Here is a 14,727-nt window from a genome sequence, read left to right on the forward strand (position 1 = left end):
TTCGCTTTAATAAACTGTATTGTACTTGCTACCTTCTTTCTGGCTGTCTCTACTTAAGCTCAGGTCCCCATGTAAACCTTCTCATGGGGAATCCAAGGCCCGAGACCTCCATTCACACAATGCAGACTCTATAACTGGTAACAGAAGTATTTTTCAATAAAACTAGTATATGATTTTAATTCATTCAATTCATTCTAAAATAAAATATTTTAATGTTCTAATCCAGATTCTTTAAATTTAGTCATCCACCCACATACAACACAGCAGTTGGCAAATATTGATTCTTAACACATAAATAAATAAACAAACACCTCAAGCATATGCATTTCTTTTCATTTGAACTTTGACCAAAATAACCTCATCTGAGAATATTTTTTGGTTCGCTCTTAATCTGCTAGTTTCTCTTCTTAATCAGTGATTTCTATAGTTTAACATTGTACTTAGTACTCGTGATTCTTCTTATTTCGTGGTTTCGGTAGTTCAACACTATACTTAGTACTGGTGTTTCCTCTAATTTATCAATTTTTCTGACCCTTGTTCTGAGTGTTGTTTACTTTGTTTTACCGCTGTAATCATAGCTTTACCTAAGTGCTGATTTTCACATTCCTCTACAGTTTTGAGTGGGAATCTCCCTACTCCAGGTTTTGACCTAATTTAGAGGCTAGCCAAAATCTCAGGTTTCACAAGGCAGGAATTAATATGACCATTTTCCACAATTATTGATGGAATCACCCAGTTGGCTGGGAAGAATGGAGACTTGGCTGTTCTCCATTCTCATTCTCTGCCTCTAGTTCAAAACTCAGACTCAAATGGTCTACAACTGATGGTCTAGCTCAAAATTCAGTTGAAATAACTGTACCTTCAGTGAGTTTGAAACACTCCATTCTGGTACTATTTCAAGCACCAGAGATTGGGATAGGATAGCAAATGTCAATATTTTTTTTTACGTTTCTCTACATAGATATATGCACAAGTATCCAGGACTTTTGCCTCGTGGCTGGGAAAGAATAGATACATTTTCTTACATCTGTTTAATCAAACAGAGAGATTTATACCCCTATAATGATTAAAAATCCTTTTCTTAGAGGGTTACGAAAAGATGAGTCCATTACAGGTGGTTACTGACATCAGGGCAGAGGACTTGCCATAGGACCCTAGAGGAAGGGCATTGCTTTAAGATTCTTAATTTGCATTTCACCAGCTAAGTGCCTGCAAATTTGAGACAATCCATTAAAAGAATTACAAATCTTTCCAGGCTTCAGGTGCAAATTTTTAATTTCAGTCTCTAATTAAGCTACTTTTTAACCCACTTATAAAATCAAAATGAATTAAAACCTCAAGAGCTTTTTTCCTTCTTTGCGGGAGTGTGCAAACTGGTAAGTCCCTTATAAACCACCAGTATTGTTTGTTTTCACTGTTTCTGCCTTGCAGTGCTTATTATGTCAGAAGAAGTGAGCTAAAGAAATGAATCTTTTTCCTACTTCTAGCAAGACACCCATGTCTTCTTTCACTTTGGGTAGTGCTGATTTCTTCAGTCTCTTATCTGTGTAGAGAGTAATATGATGCTATTATGGGTTGAATTCTATTCCCTCAACTATCTTGTAGTTCTAACCCTCAGGAACTCAAAGTATGGCCATTTTAGAGATAGAGTCTTTATAGAGGTATTCAAGTATTTAAAATGAGGGCGTTAGGGTAGGCCTTAATCCTATATGACTGGTATCCTTATAAAAAGGGGGAATTTGGACACAAAGACAGACCAGCATAAATGAAGATGAAGTGAAGAAACACAAGGAGGAGATAGTCATCTACAAGCCAGCAACTGATCCTTCCCTCTATATAAATAGATAAAGATTTTTAAAAAGGAGTTTTAATTCCCCCTTTTTATAAATAAATAAAAGACATCCTGTCCACTTCCCTTTTCTTAGATCATTTACTTTAGAAAACTTACAAACCTAAATTTTTTCTCTGCCTTTTTCAAATGTATATGAATATTTTTAGAAACTAAATAAACTTTTTGTCCACTTTATGACCCAATAATGTCTTTTTTTTTAAAGATCTGGGTGCTGTTTCTTTGAAATCTAAACATCAAGAGAGACAGCACCTGGAGCCCCCAGTTTCTGTGGCTGGATAGAAGCCTACCTACTATGAGCACCCTCTCCAAATTGCAAAATCATCACCTGTATCATAAAGACATAAGTAGTTTGTTTTTCTTTTCATAAAGCCAATTAGCTAACAGAGGTGGTCCTCTCAGTTACAAGGTGGATCTGGCATAAACTATGTGTGAAAAATGGTGCTGTGAACTACTCTTACTTCAAAACTAGTTACAGTTCATCTTGAGAATACATATAGCAATGTGTTTTAACTGTTCAACTATATAAAAGCCTGAAATTCCTTTCTATCTTTGCAACTTCTTCGTGGATTGCCTGTTAGAGCATCACATTCTGATTTAATGCTTATTCAATAATAAAATCACGTTTTAATGTTCATTTATTTATTTTTGAGAGAGAATCCTAAGCAGGCTGGTGCTGAGAGCTCAGACCCGGACATGGGGCTTGAACCCACAAATTATAATATCATAACCTAAGACAAAGTCAGAAGCTTAACCAACTGAGCCACCCAGGCACCCAATAATAAAATTATTTTCTTTCTCTACTACTTTTATGGGAAGGTCTCTGGGATAGGATAGAATTTTATTTTTAATTATATTTCCCAAATAACTTACCGCCCTCAGAAGAAAGGAACACTGCCGACGGTTTGATTTTGTATTTCGAGCCTCTAGAATCTTAAAACAGTAAATCTCTGTTATTTAAGCAAACCAGTTAGTCACATTTTGTTATGGTAGCCTTTGTGGACTAATCACATCTTGAGACTAGGGTTTGAGTTTAAGGACTAGAAAAAAATTTAAAACCTTAATCCCAGGTTATTAGACTTCTATTAAAATTTTGCCTATTTTATCCTAAATCCACATTTCCCTGTAATTTTTCACAGGAACAGGATTCATTAATGTAGGATTGTGATATGTGTGGACTTTAAGAACGTAATACTTTCCTAATACACATGTTACCATTATTTGACACATACCCGATAGCATTACATGTTTCACCTACTGTGTTAAAGATTAATATCTCAGAAGCATATCACTGGCTTCTGTAAAGGAATTCTCTTGAGTTTTCACAAGTCCATAGCATGCTTGAGCCTTAAACCATTCCAGAACCTATTAAAAACTGTGCTCCAAGGGGCACCTGAGTGGCTCAGTCAGTTAAGTGTACGACTTTGGCTCAGGTCATAATCTCACAGTTCATGGGTTCGAGCCCTGCATCAGGCTCTTGTGCCTGGAGCCTGCTTCGGATTCTGTGTCTTCCTCTCTTCTCTGCCCCTCTCCCCTCTCATACTCTGTCTCTCTCTCAAAAATAAAAAAATATAAAAAAATTAAACTGAGCCCCAGTTTAATATCCACNTGCTGACAGCTCAGAGCCTGGAGCCTGCTTCAGATTCTGTGTCTTCCTCTCTTCTCTGCCCCTCTCCCCTCTCATACTCTGTCTCTCTCTCAAAAATAAAAAAAAATAAAAAAATTAAACTGAGCCCCAGTTTAATATCCACCCAAATAATGTCATGATGAAAACTGATCAGTCAAAAGAAAGATTTTTAGATTTCCTTTAGTATCTAATTTAAAATGTTGGGGTGTCTGGGTGGCTCATGGTTAAGCTTCAGACTTTAGCTCATTTATTCACAGCTCATGAGTTTGAGCCCCACATCTGGCTCTGTGCTGACAGATCAGAGCCTGGAGCCTGCTTGGGATTCTGTGTCTCCTTTTTTCTCTGACCCCTCATTCACTCACACTCTGTCTCTCTTTTTCTCAAAAGCAAATAAACATTTAAAAAATGTCTTCAGAAGCCTGTCATACTTTAAAACAACTGTTCATTTTGACACTATATCTAGCACTCACACTATCAGAGTGAGCCACTGAACTCTTTCCAGTGACGAGAATCTCTCTTTCCTGCCAAAATAATCAATTCAGGCTTGATACAAACTATTTTGTTGTGGTAGGTTTTTTTGCTACTCTTTAACTCCTCTGTTTATGGAGATCAATAGGCAGATAGGCATATTTCCCACCCAATCCATGATGAGGTAGACCACAGTAGGAGGACATCACAGTGTTTGCTGAGACTTTGCTACAACTTTTAACTGTTAATGGGTCTTCACTCTGAGCACTAACATGGAGAGGAATTCAAGCAATTCCCCACCTGTCCCAGCTCTGCAGGCCCAATAAGAAAACGTGTCATGGATAAGGAACTGATAAAAGCAGAAAGAGCCACATCAGTGGAAATGTGCTTGGATCTCTTGTCAGAACAAACAGCTGGCCTTATTCTGCCCCTCTCTTTTCATCCTAACTCAAGCCACAGGGTGCTGTCAAACAAATATAAATCTAGACCTAGACAGGGAAATGCTTTACTCAGAACAAAATTTATTATGAAGGGAGAATGCCTCAATCTTAGAAATCTACCAAGTGTCTCAAAATCAAAAGGAAAAAGGTTTTTCTTTATGTGGTGGGAACAAGTAACAAAGATCACCAAAAACTGGCAAGAGAAAGTTGGACAAGTAAGGGAAAATGATCATTACAGTCTAACAGGAAGTGTGTCTTGCTACAATCAGTGGATTCCTGGGATAAGCGGTTAAGAGGGCATGTTCCATGTTTTTAGCTCTTGCTCAGACTTGGGAGCAGTCAGAATTCAGAGACACTTAGAGAGGAAAGAAGACTGACTAATGATTGGTGAGGCCAAAGCAGAGGGTAAAAAATAGTCAATGATATTGTAGTAGCATAGTAAGGTGATGGATGGTTGCTACACTTGTGGTGAGCAGAGCTTAATGTATAAACTTGTTGAATCACTGTGTTGTACACCTGAAACTACTATGGCATTATCCGTCAGCTATAAACAAACAAATCAACATTGGGGGGGGGGCAATTAAGAACATTTGGTCAGTGGGAAAGGAAGCATTCTCTATTCTAGGAAATGTGATTCCTCTATTCAGCACTGAACCGCTATGGACAGGGGCTACTTGGTATTTTGTGAATCAAAGCCAATTTTAAGAAGAGTAACCCCTCCAGCATCCTGACCCTTTCCCTACTGGGAAAGCACTCCCTTTGGAACATTCCAATGCACATCTTTGGAAAGTCACTTCCAAGCCACTCTCCAGAGAAACACTGTCCTTTTTAAAACTCAGTGTATTAAGAATCTTAAATCTATCTGTGTAAAAACAAAACAACAAAAAAAAAAAAACCTAAAAAAACACAAAGATAAGCAAATGTATATTTATTAATTAATTATTCAAGTATACTATCCTTTAATGATGTTTTATTTTCCATATATACTAACGTTGTTTAAAAACAGTTCATTTTATAAATTAGAGGAAGAGAAGAAAATAACTTACAAAGCACTTTCAAAATACTTTTATTTACTATGGGTAAATATCAATGCACTAAATAAAGCTTTAGGTGGTATTCTGTTGTGAATTTTATTAATGTTGGTTTTAATGGCCTTTTAAAATTATTTAATATGATTATATTTACTTATATTTGAAACATAAATGATAACATAGTATTTATTTATATGTCCTATATAACATGTAGGACAGTAGGGTATAATCAAAAACTTTAGTAATGCAGAACATGACAATAAACCATATGAATAGAAGTATCTATATAATCCACTTGTAGATTTCCATTTATTATGGCACCTCACTATACATAACATATGAGTGAGTATTTGACAAGTTGCTTAAATCTGAAATCTCATCATTTTTCTTTCATTTAACTAAAATATGCTTGAAAATTTATAGATGACAATGTAAGGAAGAAAATACCTTTGATTCTTAAGTTTTTGTGAATAATGTTAAAATCATCATGCCTGTGATTTGTATTTACCACTGATTTGAAGTGATGTGACATTACCTTTAACTTAACAGTTCTTCAACTTGTTAAAAACACTTCTGTATAGAAATCTGAGTAAACTAACACAAATATTAAAATACAAGACCCTTCATCAATAACTGGTCAATTAATCACTTTACACACATTTTTTAGTTTTTAATTTTTTCAATGTAAATTTATTTTTGAGAGAGAGAGAGAGAGAGAAAGAGCAGCAGGGTAGGAGCATAGAGAGGGGAAGACATATTGTCTGAAGTAGGCTCCAGGCTCCAAGATGCCAACACAGAGCCCAATGTGGGGTTTGAACTCATGAACCACGAGATCATGACCTGAGTCAAAATCAAGAGTCAGATGACTGAGCCACCAAGGGCCCCTATATATACATATACTTATATATGTACACATACATATGTACATATATATATACATATGTATGTGTACATATGTATATGTATGTATACATATATATATATGATGTAAAGAGTAGCATTGTGAAATCCTGTAGCATTGAATTGCACGAATCAGATTTGGGGCTCACGCTGCTCTTTGTAAATGCCATTAATGGAGTCACATTTTTAAAACTGTATCTCTTCCATGGGCTTTGTCATGTTGCTACATTATAGACAACTGAAAGCCCCTGATAAAATATTGATGTTTTCAAAAGCCGTTGTCACCTGCAAACATCTCAGCTTGAATTCATTTCTAAGGTTAAGAATCCTGTGTCTAAGCAGAATACCACAGGGATGAAAGGTGACAGAGAAGAAAGCAATAAAATGATCACTGGGGAAAGTGCTGAACTATGATTCAGTAGTGACCTAGTGATAGACAGTAGGAAACTATTTCATCTTTTAATTTCTCATCCTCTATATTTGCAAAGGGTTAATACCTGCACTCATATTACATTTTAAGATGTAAATCATTTCTTTTCAAAATAGGGTATTATTAACCTAGCTCTCACCCTGACCTCTACCTTGGAGATAATTAATCAGGAGAAATTTACAAGTCATAATTATACTTGCAAATAAAAGAAAGGAGTACCATGAAATTTAGTTGGTTCTGGTCCACAGTGCACAGTTAGAAACCCATGAGGCCAAATGTAATTTAAATTAAGAAATTTCAAATTTCAAAAATCTAAGTTGATGAATATACTGTATTTGATTATTATACAAACATATATGCTGCATGCTTAAACAAGAGATTTGAAGAGAAACAAAATATTACTTATTTTGAATAAAATATGGGGATATTTTTCTAAATATACAGTTATGACCTGATAATCTAGAAGACAAAGCACTTATTTAATCTTTAAGCTTTAGTGTCATTGAAAGGTACATTCTCCTGATTTATGAAATAAAATTTGACCTTAACCCATATATCACACACATCACATACATCACACCTTGAAGGTTCCAGGAAATTGACTGCAAGTATTCATCATTATTCAATGTGACTAAAAGGTAATAACACCGACATTTGTAAAGTACACAGCAGGAATCCTGTCCGCCTTGTAAGACTGCCCATTTTCTTATGATCCCATGCAAGAAAAACTTAACAACCCTTTGTAATCTCTCCTTTTCATGTCTGTTTATTTTATTTTATTTTATTTTTTTATTTCTAGGAGAGAGAGAGAGAGAGACAGCGTGAACAGGGGAGGGTCAGAGAGAGAGGGAGTCACAGACTGAAACAGGCCCCAGGCTCTGAGCTGGCAGTCAGCACAGAGCCCGACGCGGGGCTCGAACCCACGAACCGTGAGATCATGACCTAAGCGAAAGTCGGACGCTTAACCGACTAAGCCACCCAGGCGCCCCCATGTCTGTTTATTGCTTGTGTTTTTATAATATGCTTATGTTGTTTTATTTACCGCAAACATCATTTGCTAGTTAATAACCTCATGAAAATTAACCACTTGCCTTTCTCCTGTGGCTCATTCTCTGTGACTCATTGTCAAGTCAGTGGCAGACTCCTTCAGTTACCTAAACATCAACAATTTCTAGTTGGGTGTTCCTTGCAGCAGTGCTGAGCCCATTCCTCTGCATCTAGAGGCCAGTTACTAAATTCCTACCTTCAATATTGTAATCTAATGTCAGACATCAGGCCTCACTGAATCTAAATGAAATACGCTGGGAGCTTCTGCAAGTTCTGATGAACTAAGAGATGAAAGAAGTAAAGAGACTAGATCTACTCTTCCTGCTATGGGGCATTATCTGGGGAGTCCTAGAGGCTGGAAGTCACTCTCATCATCAAAAAGAAGGACCAGAAAACAATACAGAAGATGGCTTTGAAAAATGTCAATATTATTAAGTAATTAGGATAACCTTGGAATCCTTTACTCTTAGGTTTCTTGGCAAATGAGACTTTTTAATGAAGCATACTATATTTCAGGCAAATGACCTTAACAGATTATAGGTCTCAAAATCATTAGTGATGATAATTTGGGAAAGTGTATTTATGACCCTACCCCTGTCATTTGAGTTAAAACACAAGAGATGATATGCAATTTTCAGTTATTTAGGAGTGAGTTTCATATGAATGCTAAGAGCACAGTTAATATATAGGCAAACAATCATAGAGAGTCATGTTGAAGATTGAACTATGAGACTGCATTAAATCTGGTTTGGATGACACTATTATCCATTCTAATATCACTTCTTTTATATGTTGATCATTAATAAAAACTGTTTAAAACAATCTTAAATATCTCTATTTTTCTAGGACCAACTTTCTACCTGTTGTATTATATGCACAGATATTTTGGTATATTTTTGTTACCACTAAAGAAAATAAGCAAAAAGTTTCTCTTAGTAATTCCATGGAACCAAAGAAAATTGTCTTATTCATCCTAGTGTTAATGCATTTCCCAATTGGAGCTGATTTCTTAAGTAGCTTTCCAAGATTTCCAAATGTATGATATTCACAGCATCAGAGCTTCATTACACCGTAAGCTTGAATTTAGTTTTCTTTGTCTTAATTTTTTTAGAGAACACTGCTGTGTTTAGGACAAATCACAAAACCAAATGACTCAGTAAACTATGGCTAGCCAGCTGTTTCAACCATTTTCTATAAATGAAGGGGGAAAAAACCTTCTCTGGCTAGAATTTGAGAAAACATGAAACTATTTAAGGCTTTACCACATGATAATACAATAGTTGTCCACACATGATTTCCTGATATTAGTATTGAAAGACTTCTCAGTCATTGGAGGGCATTTATCTTCAAGGTGGTTTGGAATTATTAGGGTGACATAGCCAAAACCCTTCAGTTTTATATAATGAATACCTCTGGGAAAGTGCTGGAGAATGGACTCCCTGACTAACCTTACCATGTTTTGTACTCTGGAGAGATTCCAGTCAACCTTCAAATATCACACACAAATCATCCTATACTTCAAAATCTATTAGGAAAGAGCTCTAAATTTTAGCATGAAAGAGTTTTCTTAATAGAATAAAGATAGTTTAGAAAGAATATCTCACTGATGACCTATCATCATTTTGTTAGATAATATCTTTTAAAATGCTAATATTAATGTGTGCACTTATATTAACTTTAATACCAATTTATTTTTTCTCCAAAATCCTATAAAATTCCTATTTTCCTTTTTTTATTGATATATATAGTTGACATCCAATGTTATATTAGTTTCAGGTGTACAATGTAGGGATTTGACAATCTTTATATTTCACTATGCTCACCACTGTAAGTGTAGTCTCTGTCCATCACCATATAACACTATTACAATGTTTTGTTTTGTTTTTAGTATACATTTCCTTTAATTTAGCCTTTTTTATTTTTAATTTAATTTTATTTATTTAAAAAATTAATATTTATTTTTGAGAGAGAAATACAGACAGAGCATAAGCAGAGGAGGGGCAGAGAGAGAGAAAGAAACAGACTCTGAAGCAGGCTCCAAACTCTGAGCTGTCAGCACAGAGCCCAACATGGGACTCGAACCCACAGACTATGAGATCATGACCTGAGCCTAAGTCAAATGTTTAACCAACTGAGCCACCATGGCACCCCTAATTTAGACTTAAAAAAAAATCCAAGTCCATTAACATATAATGTACCAATGGTTTCAAGAGTTGAATTTAGTGATTCATTACTTACATATAACACTCAGTGTTCATCCCAAAAAGTGCCTTCCTTAATGTCCATCATATATTTATCCCATTACCCCAGCCAACGCTCCTCCAGCAACCCTTAGTTTGTTCTCTGTATTTAAGAGTCTCTTATGGTTTGCCTCTCTGTTTTTATCTTAATTTTCCTTCCCTTCTCCTATGTTCATCTGTTAATAACACTTCAGCAGAACTATTAAAAATCTTAGTACTGACTATCATTTGTTTTAAGTTCTAATGAATCATTAGGTGTTAGGGAATTATTTTTATTAGCTTGCATTCTCAAAACAGCAATCAATTTACTGCTTAATAGACCAGTGTAAGTTGTAAATGATTTATTTACGGAAACATTCCAAAAAATATTTTATAGTATTCAAATGAAAAATGTTCATTTTCAATGTCTAATTACCTATAGATAGATAGATAGGAAAAATAATGATTAGATGCATTAAGTAAATTGCCTTAGCTTTAATGTGAGAACCAGGATTTAAATACAATTCTCTTACCATAAGGTGCTGTGTGTTATTGTGTCTAAGCAATATTCCCTGTGTCTCTGACAGGTTAGATAAAAAAGTCAGAACATAATGGGAAATAGGAAAAAATAGGTTGGAACTTACATTTGAGGCAGGAAAACATCATCATGCTCTGTATCCACGTGTTGCCTTTTTCATCATGGTCAGTAATTTCACAGATGAGCCTTATTAATCATGAAAGGATTCTGGTCAAAACCATGTGTATATATTGGTACATGACCATATTTATAGTGTTTTCTAATGACCAAATGATTTAATTTGTTTTGTTTATTTATTTAATTTGTTTAATGTATATTAAATTACTATTGTTAGTAATCTATGTAAATTTTTAAAAAAGAAAGAGAAAAAGAGAGAACATGCACATTTACACATAAAATTCATGACTGAAAGAAAGAATACTAAAATGAAGCACAGAAAAATCCTAGCTCAATTCCTGGCTCAAAGTGAGATGTTAATAATTGACAGCAAATATATATTTTAATAAAATGGATAAAACATGGAAACAGTGAAAAACAAACACACAATAACTGTCCAAAAATAAGCACAAACCTACCTCAGGAAATTGTTTCTTAGTTTCTTATTGCAGCTGCAACAAATTACCACTAGTAGCTTAGAACAATACAAATTTATTATCTCATGATTTTGGAGGTCAGAGGTCCAAAATCAGTCTCATGGTGCTAAAGGTATCCTATCAGTAGACCTAGTACCTTCTAGAGTTTCTATAGGACAATATGTTTCCTTTTATTCTTAGCTTCTGGGGGCTATATCAACTCTTTGTCATTCTCTGTTCTCCACCTTCAAAGCCATCAGTGTTGTATCTTCAAAACCTCTCTCTGCTTCCATAATCACACCGACTTCTCTAGCTCTGACCTTTTTGCCCCCTTTTTAAAAGGAGTCTTGTGATTACTTTGTAGCCACCTAGATAATCTTTGCATCTCAATACCATTAATGCAATCTCTTCTGCAAAATTCCTTTTTCCATTTAAAGTTACATATTCACAATTCTGGAGATTAGAAGATGAATATCATTGGAGAGAGTCATCATTCTGTCTAAGAAACTGACCAAAAACAGGTATGCAAGTTATATCACGGTTAATCCATATGCCAAGACTTTTAGGAAGACCAGTTTTCCCACCTTCCCAGTTTGCCTAGGACTCTTATCAGTTTTATTACCAGAATTCCATCACCTGTTATACCATTTAGTCTTGGACAAAGAGAGAAGCTACCTTACCTGGGCCCCTATCCAGTCTGGTCATCCTTTATCCTTCATAAACCAAAACATGACATCTGTGTCTTGGGCAATGCTACATTCCACTTACAGAAAACTTGGCTGGAAAAGAGATATAGTGGTAACTATGGTTAAAAGGTTAGGTTTGGAGACTTAACAGATTGTAAGGTATGTGAAATTCACAGGGACACTGGTATATTATACACTCTTCATATTATATTTTTGCTATCGCTATGCATTTTTATTGACAAATATATAATTAACGCTAACACGATTCATCTTTAAAATGTGTCAAGCATCCCCCAGAAAAGATTTAGTTAGAATCATAAAATTTGAGGGAGGAGTTTTAGAATCATATTTTATTTTACATATTCTGGAAATGCTGTAATTTTAGGACTGATTATTATCAGTCAAAGCTATCATCCATGAAACCCATAGACATATACATGTATATATAAACAAATTAAGTGGAAGTTTATGCTTATTTATTTTATTTTATTTTTTTTATTCATCATGATGAGTGTACTCTTTAATCCCAACACTTATTTCAGCCATTTCCCCCCACCACAACTCTGATAACCATCATAAACTTTATTTCTATATTTTGCCCAGTTTAACTAGTATTTTATATTTATTGCTAAGAAAAAAATTTTAACTAAAATTCACTGAATCACCTTTTGGATGCATGGTGTGCAATATCATTATTACTTAGGAATCACAGAATGTTTTAACTATTGGTGATAATTCTAAGATCTATATTGATTATTCATAAATATTATTTTAGTTAAATTCAACATGTTTTCATTTCAAGAAAGATCTCTTACAATTTAAATATATAACTACATATAATTAAGCTGATTTTCCTTAGTATTTACCACTTCAAAGTTTCTTAAAAAAAAGGATAAATAAGTCCCTTCCAAGACTTTTCCTGCATTTCAATTATCTTAGAGTTTAAAGGAGATTTGATTATTCCTCGTCTCAAACTTCAGTCCTCTGAATCGAATGAGAAATAGATATGCTTGCCAAATATAAAATATTAAAAATAATCCCTAAATTCTCAACCTTCTCAATAAAACTGCACATATGAAAAACATCAAACACATTAAATTTATCTAAATTTGCAGTGTCATAATAATTCCTTCAAAAATTACCGTTAATTATTTCTTGATATTCTATTTATAAGAGGTCTATTAAAAAGGAGTCTATGAGAGATTCTTACACATGACAAATAAATATACAAAAGTAATTGAAAATTAGAAAAACCACTTTGATAGTATCCTAATTTGTTAATGTTCTATTCCACTGTAAGAAGAGGAAAAACATATATAACCAGGTATTTGCAAAGTGTGAGCTGCTGAGCAAGGAAGCAAAAATATACATTATTATTAAGAGTAAAAGAGTAGTAATACTAACAAACAATAACAAAGCACAAATGAAACTTTAAAAACAGCGGGGGCAAGATGGCAGAGAAGTAAGGGGCTCCGTACTTGCACTCACGCCCATACGTCACACAGAAAAGATCTGAAGCCATTGGAAACCTTACAAAACCTGAGAGATTGGGAGAAAAAGGATGCAGAATCCACTGAGAAAGCCTTCTAATGTGAATGCGAACCGGGGAAGATAAAATTGGGCCGGGATCGGAGACTCCAGGGTGGGAGGCAATCCCCCTCTACCCTCTATGGGGAGTGAGAGGGGAAAAGGAGAGAGTCTGAAACAGAAAAACCTCCGCTCGGGGGGAGAAACCTCCACTCGGGGCATAGAGAGACCGTACTTGCCAAATACCTGCACGCCAGGTCCCCTCGCGCCAAATGGTCCCGGGGGGACTGGTCGCACAGACTGCTGCTTTCTGCGGGCTCCTGGTGGCTGGACTTCAGAGTGGTGGTGCGCCTGCCGCCATTGTAGCTCCCAGGTGGCTGGGGCCCCTGAAAGAACCATGTGCGGACACCAGGCGTCAGCGCTCCTGGCGGGCTGGGGCTCTGGAGGGAAGGCAAAGAGCTAAAAACTGGGAAATTTGCCTGTGAGTTTGTGGTTGGGGTGACGAGCCATAGAGGGACCCGGTTTTCCTCACTCCAGCGGGCTCGGTGCACCTGGCAGGCCAGCCCCTGCCCATGCTGCCAGCCCCACCCAGAGAAGGAAGCAGCGATTCTGACTCTGCCCCCAGAGCTCCACAGGGGGCCTGGAATTGCCCCAGGGGGTTGCCTGGGAAGCTGTGTCTAAGGCAATTTCAGCAGGGCGCACTGACTGGGATTTGGAGATTGGAACTGGCCTGGGTTGAAGAGTGCAACCAACTTCGGCTGCAGCCCCGGTACGGGAAGTTTACACGCCCAAAAAAGCGAGGTGCAGCGCTTGGTTCAAGAAGGGACTGGAGCACCGTCACTCTCCTCCCCACACCACCAAGGCAGAGCTCCCGCCTGAGGCTTTGGATCACACCACGCCCATCCCTGCCTGAGAGCTGCCCTCCTCCCTTTTTTTTTCCTTTTTTTGTTTTTTTCCTTTTTTTCCCCTTTCTTTTTCCCCCCCTTTCTTTTCTCTTTCTTTTTTTCTTCTTCTTTCTCTTTTCTTGCTTTTTTCCCCAGAACACTGACCTGACTAACTCTGGTCGCCAGCTTGCTCAAACAATCACGAGTCCATTCTGTAAATGCAAATTCTACACCTACCGACATTTTCAGCTATTTCTCTCAGGAGTAATTAGACTATATAGTTTCTCTGGATAATTCCAGCATCCTTCTCTCACCTATCCAACCATATTCCACCCTTTACCTCTTTGAAAAAATCTTCTTACCCCTTCTGCCTCTTCATTCTATTTCCAATTTTGACTCATCGCGCCCTGCCTTCTCTCTCTTTCTCTATGCTCTTCAACCAGCACTGCATACACACGGCTATTTAACTATAGCTGGGAAATCCAGGTATATGCTTTAAACCGTTCTTT

Source organism: Hyaena hyaena, unplaced genomic scaffold (genome assembly GCF_003009895.1).
Source record: "Hyaena hyaena isolate Hyena2069 unplaced genomic scaffold, ASM300989v1 scaffold_864, whole genome shotgun sequence".
NCBI lineage: Eukaryota > Metazoa > Chordata > Mammalia > Carnivora > Hyaenidae > Hyaena > Hyaena hyaena.